This window comes from Pseudochaenichthys georgianus, chromosome 7 (genome assembly GCF_902827115.2).
Source record: "Pseudochaenichthys georgianus chromosome 7, fPseGeo1.2, whole genome shotgun sequence".
Classification (NCBI taxonomy): Eukaryota; Metazoa; Chordata; class Actinopteri; order Perciformes; family Channichthyidae; genus Pseudochaenichthys; species Pseudochaenichthys georgianus.
In genome coordinates, this window is record NC_047509.1 from 35721352 (window position 1) to 35733478 (window position 12127).

The following is a 12127-nucleotide window of genomic DNA, read 5'->3' on the forward strand; positions in this document are numbered from 1 at the left end:
GGCTATGCCACCCTCTCAGTGTGCATCTGTGTGCAGTGGCCCTGTGTGGTATTTTTGGTTGTGTGACTCACCCTCAACATTACAGCAGAACTGGATGCCCTGGCTCAGTGGTTATTACGTAAATAGTCCTGTTTCAACAACACTGCGCAATAATGGATACAGGCATACCTTCTTATGGTAGAAAATAATGTGAATAAAGAGCAGTTCTTTATGCATCTCTTTAAATGTATGAGTCATTGATTCAGTCGTCTTTTGACTGTAAAATATCTTTATTCGACCTTCTCAAAGTTTCAATAACATCATGGTGACTTGGAATGCTATTCACAAATTGGAATTAGACTTTATATTTTATTAATCAAAATCAGCATGTCATCATAATCCATGAAAAGCAACAAGCCTCTTTCAGAATGTCCACTTGTTGATGATCAAGCAACTTTTATAAATATACTTTTTATACATTTTTGGGGTATTGACATTTTCAACAAGCAGTCATCCATTAGTGAGTCAAGAATGTTATCGGAGATGTTGAGTCTGATGTGACAGAATAGCAATCATCATACCAACATACACAGAAACTTTAAGTAAACCATAAGAGAAAGGAACAATTCTGTAGTTAAGACATAAAACAAAGATCTCATCAGAAGAACTTGACAATATATCATTCTTTTGTAATACAAAACCAAAACTGAATATTTCTTTTTTTTCATGTTAACACGTGATCGTTGATGGTATTTTGGCAACATTTGCTTTTCAGAAGTTAACAGAAATTCAACTATTATCATAACATAAGTCACTGGACAGTGTTCATCTTTCTCCCCGGCCCAGCCCACCCCCAACAATTCCTTAATACATGATATTGCATGATAAAAACCTTAATGAAAATCATTGATATATGAATGACATTTACATAGTTAACAAACTCTTTGTTTGCTGCTAGAGATTCAAAATGACTTCTCATCAACTCAGTGTCCTTTTTATTAACTTTTCATTGTTTTTCATAAATGATTCTGTAATTTGAGATTGAGGTGAATTCAGCTTTGGAGTCCAATCTAACTGAAAATAAAGGAAAATCAAATGTTTTTAACTCTACATATCAAAAAGTCTCCCCGATCAAGTTAAATAACAAGGGAGAAAACGATATTCTAAATGTTTTCTTCTAAATTGCACGACTTGAAACTGAATTGACCTCAAATCTGCTTGACAACCATCTATCTTTAGAGCTCAGTCTGAGTGTGTAGTCTTTAGTAGAAAATAACTACAGTTTCACTACTTGTTTTGCTGGTTCTGCACCACTTCTGAATTAAATCAAGAGTTCTTAGAGGCACCTGGAGTAGTACAAATATGTGCTCATCAGGGTTAAGGTTAATTTTCAGTTCATCCTCAAGTCCTCGGGAACAGAGTACCCGGAGAGGACACCAGACCAATGATCACACAGGTAATGATGCTTGGCAGCCTGATGCGACCGCTCAGTCCTCAGGGCATTTTTCTTTGTGATTTCCGTTTTCTTAGATTTCTCTAGGTCCAGGGCCCATTAAGGAATTCCCATATAAGGGATGCACACTATAGTAGATGTCTAAAATCACATTATATACTATGACAGACATTACCACCATGTATGCCATTAGATAGTAAAAAAAAACACCATGCTGATTTTCAGCAGGTGCACAGATTTCTCAAATAATCATGTACATATCAAAACATATACTTCTCACAATACCAACTGGATGAAGTCTATAGATACCATTTCAGATGTTGCTCTAATGCTTGTGAAATAAACGTTGTGAATGAGGGCCCACCACTCCTACTCTAAGATGATTGGTAGATGTATGCTAAGGTCTGTGCAGCCTGCATGGACAGCATCATTAGAATCAGCATGAGGCCAGCTTGGAAAATAGCCATAGCCTACAGAGGCATCATCAACTGTGCTCATAGTTGACATGTTGACTTACAGACCTCATAGCGGCAGCGGCAAACAGAGTAAAGTATCTATCTATTTTTTTGTATATGAAGTAGCGTAACTTCCTGGTTATTACAGTAGTTCTCCCATTAGCTGTGCCAAGCCAATCACTTCTGTGTTGTCTTGTTTGTCTGTAGCAGGGACAAATATTTCAGCGCATTATTCAACTCATATGTTTTGATCACGAGCACTGATAGGGGTGGTGTTGATTGTGGTGCTACATCATTGTACATTGTAATTCTTTGAGCAAATATAATCTTGGTATTATTGTTGGGATGTCACAATGCTACATAAATAATACTTTTTTGATATGTCTATGACTTTATTTTCTGTTATGGTATTAGTACTGTAAAACATGTTGGCTATTTTATAGACTAATTCCATTATTATTGGACTTAACGGGCCTCATGCAAGAACAAAAGAAGATTAATTTAATATTAAAAATTAATTCATGAATTCTATGTCAGGTACAGTCACAAACAGATACTATGCATCCTGCACAGGGAGAAGAAAAACTCTTATGAATTTGTTCAAGACATTTTGCTGAGAGGATGCCATAAACCTATTTTGTTGAGAAAGTTGAGTGTTAAATGCACTGTACAACTTGGTTTAATTTCATCTTTTTAGTTTATCCCATTGTCTTTAGTTGTATTTTTGTTATCTTACAGAATCCTGTACACTTGGTGTCTGTATTAAGATTGGGTGATATCCTGATCATTGGGGATAAGAGAAGAAAAGGGCAGAAGAAAAGAGAGGGAAAGAAACAGATGGAGTAAAGAGAAGAGAATAGGAATGAAGTTGTCCAGAGCCATTGTTGCCCTCAGTGAAGACGTTGTACTCCATACCTCGGCTCTCTTCTGTCCCGCACTTCAATCTGAAGAAAACAAAAACAAGACAAATAGTGAGTCAGAGCCCAAACAAATGTAACTTTAAAGGGGCGCTATTTTGGGGGAGTTTTCCCTTTTTGTAGTGTTTGTGTGCATATAAATGGCCTGCAGAGGCTAAAATCCCAAAGCTCTCTCCACACATCCCCTTCTGCAAGGAGCACCTCCAATGGAGTCCTTTGTTGACGCTGTGACATTATGACATCACTATATAACACTCACACTTTTATTGGCTACCTTCCAATATATAGTATGTGATATTTCCCACACATCTCTTGGTTAAATAATCACAACAGAGCCGGCAAGCTAACTAATCAGAGCAGACTGGGCTCTGGTTTCAGACAGAGGGTGAAAAGAGGTGCTGCAGCACAGGCAGTATGAGAAAAATAAAGAGCTTTTCGAACATCATAAATCAGGTAAACATTTCAAAGTAGGAGCACAGATGGCATTATAGGGACCCTTTTGAACCTATTTTTAAATAACCAATGACAATATCCCTGTTGGGTGCCTTAAGGATCTTGCAGATAAAAGGTGACACTATGCACTACTGTGCTCTGAAATCCATTCCCAATGGCTTGTGCCACGCAACAACTATTTTTGCTCAGCAAAGCGCTGTGACTAATACCCATGAGGCCATTACAAACAAGTCACCAGACAAACAAATTATGAAGAAATTCACTTATGTGTTCTATTCCTGAACTGTACAACACAAGGTTTGCCCTGTATTGAGACATCGAGGAAAGCCCTGTCTTGGAAACACATTTCTGACTGAGTAGGCATACAGGGTTAGGTACTCTATCAGGTGTGTTTTAACAGATAGCTTGTTGCTGGCAACAACAAAATGACATTGATCGCTAGAAGTTTTGTAAACTCTGCCTTTTTCTTCTCTTCCCCAACTTCTCCGTATACCTATTCAGATGAGCGCTGAACTAACTGAAAAGCTAGCACAAGTCACGTTGTGTCTGAAAGGGGCTTTATAGATGGTAAAGCTGCTGTTCCATTTATTTCTATGTAGGCTACAGATAGGGATGGGTATTGTTAAGGTTTTAACGGTACTACTACTTTTATCGATACCGCTTATCGATCCGGTCTTTTAACGGTACTTTTATCGGTTCTTTTGGAGAAGAAAAATGAGGTAAACTAACTAAACAAATTGTGAACAAAATGAACATTACTTTGTATTTAAATTAAATAAATAATATTTCACATCAAAAGAAAAAACAGTGTTTTAACAAATCGTATTAAATAATTTAATGACAGAACTGTAAACAGAATAGCTGAAACTTTAACAAACTAAATAACTCAGTTACCTCTAATCATTAACCCATGTTTGTATAATGTAGTTAACTCCGTGTGTTGCTGCTAGCATACATAACACCTGATGTGGAAACGTTACTCGTGGATGGGGCTACAGAGCTACTAGAAAGACAGTCGAAAATGGTGCATTCCTCCGTCTGAATGTGGTGCACTTTTGCAAGATGTTTAGAAAAATTGCTCGTGTTACTGCCCTTACATGCTAAACTCTTATTGCACTTTTGGTAACGAGCATCGAGACGGGTAAAGTTTAACCACACATCAGATCGCGTTCTCTCCGCCATCTCCTCCATATGTGTGTTGCTACATGTAGCAGCCGCGTGTGTGTAAACTGCCCCACCCCCTCGCACACAGGCGGATCGAAAATACTCAAAATAATCATAGACGCATTTTGCAGTCTTTTTGCATATTAGAAACGGAGTTGGTGACACTAAAACTGCAATATAATGTTTGTGTAGCAATAATACATAGGCTAAGACATATTTTTTTGATTTTTTAGACCGATAACGTTGGAGCTTAACGGTACCACGGTCTTTAATAATTTAGCCCCGGGACCCGTTTAATACCGGGGCTCGGTACCCATCCCTAGCTACAGAAAAGGTGACATACTGTATACTGTACATTAACAACACATTTGCAAACTTTAAAAAAGGTAAGGAATAAGTCAGATCACAATAATAGTATTGAAAACGATTAACCTGTTAAGCCCGAGAGCCCCCGGTATTGGGGGCTGTGGTTTTTTTCGTCACAAAACTGTATCTCAGGGCTTCTTAACATTTAACCTGTTAAGCACTGAGCCTGTTTTTCAGGTCTCAGGCTAGAAAATGACATTCCCAGAACAAATGACCATATCTTCCCTTCTAAAAGGGGAAAATTAATAATCTTTTTTCTCAAAGTAATGATAAACCTGTGAGTTGGATGTAGAAAAGTCAGAATCAATATAGATTTTTTTTATTTTAAAGAAAATTCAGATTGAACATAGTAAAAAAACTGTAAATGATAGTGTCCGTCCAACAATTATTTTCTACTTATAGTGAAAACTCATGGGCGCGGGAAGGAGGGTGCTGAGGGCGCGGCAGCACCCCCTAGCGGCAGGCAGGGGGTGCGGAGCTCCCCTGTCTGAATTATTATTTGACGGTTATTGCTGCTCCCGCTGTGCATAATCTGTGTAATATGTAGCCAATAAATTCCACATTGTTGGTAAAATAATATTTTGTCTGTAGCCCCGGACAATTCTACCTCAATAATATAATACATGAACCGTGCTTTACGTGAACCTCATCAAGACACTAGAGAGGACGGCAGGACTGTAATTTCCCGTGTTCAGTGAATGCAACAGAGGCAAGACACCAGACCAATCAGAGAGTTGCATGGAAATAAAAGTGTGCTTGTGTGCTTGTGTCATTCAAGCTCGGCTCTGTGTGTGTGTGTGTGTGTGTGTGTGTGTGTGTGTGTGTGCGTGCGTGCGTGCGTGCGTGCGCGTGCGGAAATAGCGCATTTAGTGTGTGTGAGAGAGAGAGAGGGACCGGTGCCAGCAGCAGGGACCGTGTTGCACTAACGGAAATACAGAGCTGTTTGTTCCACAACAAGCTGGAGGAGAGCTCTCCTCTCAGACTGAGAGTGTTTAGATAGTTAACTTTAGTCTAAGTTATCTCAGTGGGTCTCAAACGGTTTGGTCACAAATTATTCAAAAGATTATTTCCGCGGCTCACCTTCATATGATCATTATAGTTATAAAAAAAATAAGAGAATATAGGAAAAACAGTTATGAAATACTATATGGCAGTAAAACAAGAATACAGTTTGAAAGGGGAGTGATTTGTAATCCATAAAGAAAAAGAACATCTGCTTACAGTTGTGTTTCATCTGGGTGTTGAGAGATGTATCCATAGATCTCTTAATGTTGCTCTCAAAGTGCACCAGATTGATGCTTTTAATTTCAATATTTAAAAAAAATCTTCCAGGGGGAGCATCCCCCCGGACCCCCCTAGAGGAGGTGAGGTCCGCTCCCCACTCGTAAAAAATAGCACTTTACCCCTGCCTATATGCAATGATCTGATTATCGAGCCTTCATTGTAACAGTCGCGGGTGTACTGTGTGTTTGCGTGTGGGGAGTGCTTTTGTGCGTGCTCTATAGTGCCCGTAATAGTGTTCTCTGGAGTCCAGCACCTCAGCACCCCCACTCAAAATACCTTCCCGCGCCTCTGTGAAAACTAACCTTGGATGATGGTAAGGTAGACTTAAAGCTTTAGGAATATAACAACATATAATAAGTACCCTGTATCAAGATTGATGCAAAACAAGTGACATTTGAACTTTTTAGAGAGGTTTAGCAAAAAAAACTCTGGGTGGAAATGGCCGTTTTTACCGTTTCTCTGGAACCCATTGGTCGATTTTGGTGATTGACATCTCTTTTTGACCATTAGAGCCAATATAATTGAAGGGAAATTTCCACATACACCTTACCATTGAGAAATGAGAGCTATGCGCATGCAGTTTTGCATGAGAGCGAACCTATCTTTCGCTCTGACATCTGGAAACGGAAAAGCAGTTTTATTGCTTATGGATTATCAGAAATAATTTCAAAGGGACACAGACACATTGGATTAACCTATGGATTAACTTCAGCAGCGTTTTTATCGTTTTAATGCCATTAAGGACCACTTTTGACCAGACAACGACAAAGGTGAGCCATGTTGTGGTTTTTAGCTACCTAGCGCCACATGTTTTGATGTCTGTTCTTGTTAATATATTCGCGAGTTCTTATCATGGAGTGATGATGTATGTACCGATCGATTCTGTGTCATCTCACAATGCGAATCGATGGGTTGGGCGTGCAGCTACGATAAGTAATAAGGGTGTTATGAGTGAGTTTCTGTGCAGTAATGCATTAGCATGTTTTCGCTCGTCGTTAATTCATAGGCTCAGCGCTAGCTTTGTGGGTTTAAAAAAAGAAGCGGTGCTTAACAGGTTAAAACCCTATTAATGTGTCATACCCGATTAACGGGAAGAAACTCAGCTAACTGACAACATGAACCGTTTTTACCGAAACAAAACACAAGTCTCACAAGAAGCGTCAAAATGAGCCCTGAGTGAAAGAATTATACGCACTTAGCACAGAACTCACGGTAAACATACCCTTATTACTTATTGTAACTGCGCATACAATAAATCAATTAGCAAACTGAGATTCCACAGATTCCAGAAATAATTATCATCACTGAGCGATCAGAACTCGCGACAGGGGAAGCGAAAACAGACATAACAACACTTAGCATTACGGAGCTTTCACGGGACATCGTCTTACCTTAGCTGTTATTCTGATCAAAACTCGTGTTTAATGGCATTAAAACGATAAAAACGCTGCTGAAGGTTAATCCACAGGTTAATCCAATGTGTCTGTGTCACTTTGAAATGATTACTGATAATCCATCCTTCCATTTTTATGTCAATAACGGAGTTTTCTTATTAGCTGCTATGATAGCCACCAGAGTGTATCGCAGCTTCCGGTTCCGGGGCATTCTGGCAACGCATCACTCTATTCACCAATGAGTAATATTTAGATGGATTTTAGGAACTTCCCCTCGATTCTATTGGCTTTAATGGTTTAAAAGAGATGTCAATCATCAAAATCGAACCAGGGGGCCAGAGATATGGAAAATGCACCCAAATCACCCCAGAAGTGGGTTTCTTTTTCTAAATCTCTCTAGAAAGGTCAAATGTCACTTGTTTTGCATCAATCTTGATACAGGGTACTTATTATATGTTGTAGTTTGGATTCCTAAAGCTTTTAGTCTACTATCCCATCATTCAAGGGTGGTTTTCACTATAAGTAATGTTTTTTTTTTGGACGGACACTATCATTTACAGTTTTTTACTGTGTTCAATCTGAATTTACTTTAAAATAAAAAAAACTATATTGATTCTGACTTTTCCACATCCAACTCACAGGTTTATCATTGCTTTGAGAAAATAATGTGTTCTGGGAATGTCATTTTCGAGCCTGATTCCTGAAAAACAGGCTCAGGGCTTAACAGGTTAAATGTGCAATTATGTCATAGTTAGGATGTGATGACAACAGCTCAAGGATACTGGTTGTCATAGTAACAGAGCAGTCTTTCCTGCTCAAGCTTTCAAGGTGCACATAAGTCAGAAAGAGCAGGAAAATGTACGAAGTAAAAGCAGAATAAAGCATAATGTCCTCTGAGGTGTTTTGTCCCCAAAACAAAAATGTGCGCTGTGAAAACGCTCCAAAGCTAATGAGGCTCAACAAAAGCATATTCCTCCAACATGAAAAATGTATTAAGCAAAAGTCAACTTACCCTTGACACAGCAAAATCTGCAACGACAAAAGAGAAGAAATGTTTTGGCATAAACACAGTGAGGCAAGAGCAGAAAAAGTGCAAATGTGTGTAAAACATGAATCTGCTTGTGTAAGTATGAGTAAAGTCATCACTAAAACACTCATTTTCAACTTCTCTAGCTTTAGTCCATAGTTTTAATCTCTTTCATGTGTTTTACGTGGTTGGTTCATTTGATATTTTTACAGTATATTTGAAGAAATCCACACATGTGTTCCAATTATTTACCTAATTCAGCTTTCATGGTCTGTCCACAGGTTTTCCCATAGTTTTGTTGATATAGAAACATTTACTTCTATCTTAAGAAATGTGAGCGAAACACAAGATCTTTAGCTGTGTCAAATCACTGAGGACTGTCAATGAGGTTAATCAGATAAAAACAGAAAAGACACGCCCACGCTCTGGAATATCTCCAGTTACCATGGAAACCATTAGGGAGATAGACCGTCGGAGAACCGAGACATCTTATGTCACTTTTCTCCATCTCACTCCCCCTCGCCTTTACTCTATCCGTCTGTACATCTCTCAGTCTACTTTGTCTTATGTCAAATATCTCTTTCACCCTCTTTGCTGTTGCTCGTTGGGTTTATTGAGTCAAATCAAACACATAATCCTTATGTAAGAAGACCTTTTGTTTTTTGCCATTGTATCTGTTACTCTTGCCCGTCCACTACCTTCTTTTAGCATTCCTTTCTTCCTCCTTCTCTTCTTCTCTTTTCATATAGCTGAAACAATGCAATTGAAGGGCCCTGATCATGCAAACTGTCAGAAACCCTCTGGAGGACGTCCTCCCGCTCTTGAAAACAGCACCGAAAGCAATTTGGTTGGAGTTACTGAGGTCAGGTTGGAGTGCAGTCATTGCAACTGGTGTTCCTTTTAATGGGCTCACAGTGACCTACAAATAACATGAAGATTGACCGGGCATTGCGTTTTTTTTCCTGTGATCTTTTTTTCCCTTTCTGATTTAATAATCAGGTTTATGCATCGCATTGTCAATCTCACCTGAACAAATACGGCGGCTTGGTCTGAACCATTATTCTCCATGTACCAATATAGCGTCAGTTTTGCATTTGGATAGCTGCATCTAGTTGCCTATTATAAATTAAAGGAGACAGTCATTGGATGTATTATAAAGAACAGCAAAGTCAACGAAGGGATGACGTCAGGGTGGATTGATGTCCTTCACTTAAACTATTTATTTGCCTAGGTAATGCGGTTTTGCAGGATTAAATAACGTCATCTCAAAACCCTTGAAATTGCCTCTTTTTTTACATAATGGACCTCTGTGTTGCTATGTTTTTTATAGCAAGTATCGCAACAAAGTTCTAACCTACAATACAAGAAAAATGCTGCCCACATTTTCACGTCACCTGGATTGTTAATTTGTAAGATTGCAGATTTTTCGCCACTAACCTTTGTTGTCTATCTGAAAATCATCAAGATAGAAATCTGTCTGCCGGTTGCCAAGGACGAAGGCCAAGAAGGAGAGGATGAGGGCGTCCAGGATGCCCATGATGGCCAGCATATAGGCCCAGCGTACGAGCAATCGCCCAGTGAGTATTTCCCGGCATGCTCCCCGCACATGTCCCGGATCACCTCGGCGTCCCATCCGTTGGGGAAGATCATGCAACCCAGCACCAGGCACACTCCTGCAGCGGGTCACAGAGAGGAGAGAAGCAGGGTTATAGTGTTTGGATATGTAGAGTAGAAGAGATTTTTTAAAGTGTCAAACACCAGAGAAGATGGGAAGTTCAGTTGGTTAAAGGGAATAGGTGGATTTGGTGGCTGGATTTTCATAAACCAACAGCTTTAAAATGTTGCTTTCATTAAGTATTCTGATGCCATTACATTCCAGAGGTCATGAGTATTCAACTTCAACATGCCTAGGTTCTGTAAGCTGACACAGTAGTGTGCAACCAATTGTTAACATATTTGGGCAGTGTGCGTTATTCAAGCAGCAGACTTCAGTCAAGTTTTCTCTCATGTCTTTTGACACTAAAGGAATGAAAAGAATGAAACAGAATGAAGGAAACAGCTCTCTGTCAGGTGTATATGGGGGAAACAGTGAGACAGTAGAGAGATGGAATGTAAGTACTGTATAGATTCTCCCCCTGTAGACATCTAGTATGTGTCAGAATTTTAAAACAACATACACACAAAAAAGCACATAGCCACGCTGGAGAAGCTGTAGTACAAAGCCTCTCTAGGGAAATGCTTACATGCCATTTCGATACTACAACAACAAATGGTAATCTATACTTTACACCTCTGCTCATTCATCAAAGTGAGCATCACTGTGGAGCTGATGGGGCCATTTGTACTTGCTCAACCAGCACTGTTTAAACAGCATTCAGCCTGTGCCTGAAGGGCTGTAAGTAAAGCACTGGCCTCCACTGGGAGATGGGGAACACACATGGCAGGCGTCACACCTGAATCTCCATTCCAAATCAGACATGTCTTTTCCACGGGCAAACATCACATAAAAAGGTCAGACAGAGTTGGCTGAATTGGTTGATTATCCCGCTTTCAGTCCAATAAACGTTCAAAGGATTTAACGTCCTGATCTTCATTGGTGTGCAATTGTGAATGTTTAAGTGGCCATAATGTGTGTCTGTTTATGTTGGGCAGCATTCAGACACAGTTGTTCCTTTGTGGATCGAGGCTTACAGTAACACAGAGAGATCACTGGCTAGAATGTACTCAGAGGATTCTGCTAATCTCCATGCGAATTATGAAGCTGAATCTTTCTGGTGGCAAACCAAGCCTAAAATCTTAACAACAAGTTTGGACACACAACCGATCCATTCTGTTTAGGTGAAAAAAACATTTCCCAAACTTAATGCAAAATTGCAAAGAAATGGCTGATTCACAAACAATGGATCGTACCTCATAGGGGAAGGCGATTCCAAATTACTCACATATAGTTTCTCCAATATTCATCTATTTTTGTACACATTATGGGATTTCACAACGCAAACATGTTAAATTGGCTTTTACTAATTTGCCCTATTTGGAAAAATGTCAATTAGGGTTAGGGTTGGAGATTTGCTGTATTTTTAGCTGACTTTTTAAACTCCTCCTCGAGACTACATTTCCGTTTAAACCCGCAATGTTTAACTGCACTGTATGCGCACAAAATATATAAATTCAAGCACTTCAAAGGCTTATGTATTTTTTCGTTTATTTTCCAAAACTTCAGAGCCTGTGATTTATTTTTTACCCAAATTCCCAAACTATCAAGGGGTTCAAGTTCAATTGGAACCATAGAGCCCTTTTGAACTTTGTCATTGTTTTTCAGCATTAAAATGTGAATAGTACAGTACATACAATATTACACACAAGGTACATTAATGCGATGTGCTACTATTCAGGAGAAATACAGTTGTGTTTCATTGTCCTTTCAGTATAGATATTTGTGGGACTACACAATGTCATTAGTGAGCACAGTAAGCCCTAGGGGTAAACATGTATAAGCCAGCACTGGCAGGACAACAAATATGTCAAGGTTTTACATAAGGGGACATTAGGCTTGAGAGGGGTTGAAGGGGTTTATTGTTTTTGAGATTGTGTGGGTTATTGAACTACCAACAGTATACAATATAGTATAGTAA

The 12127-nt window shown here is 39.2% G+C and overlaps 1 long non-coding RNA gene across 1 annotated transcript; it reads right to left on the minus strand.

Moving 5' to 3' along the window:
- Positions 1-270: 270 nt before the first annotated feature.
- On the minus strand, positions 271-10137 carry LOC117448917 (uncharacterized). The gene is made up of 3 exons (XR_011643558.1): positions 9930-10137; positions 8478-8494; positions 271-2831 (listed from the first exon to the last, which is right to left on the minus strand). It is a non-coding gene; the product is annotated as an uncharacterized lncRNA (long non-coding RNA).
- Between the last annotated feature and the right edge of the window lie 1990 nt (positions 10138-12127).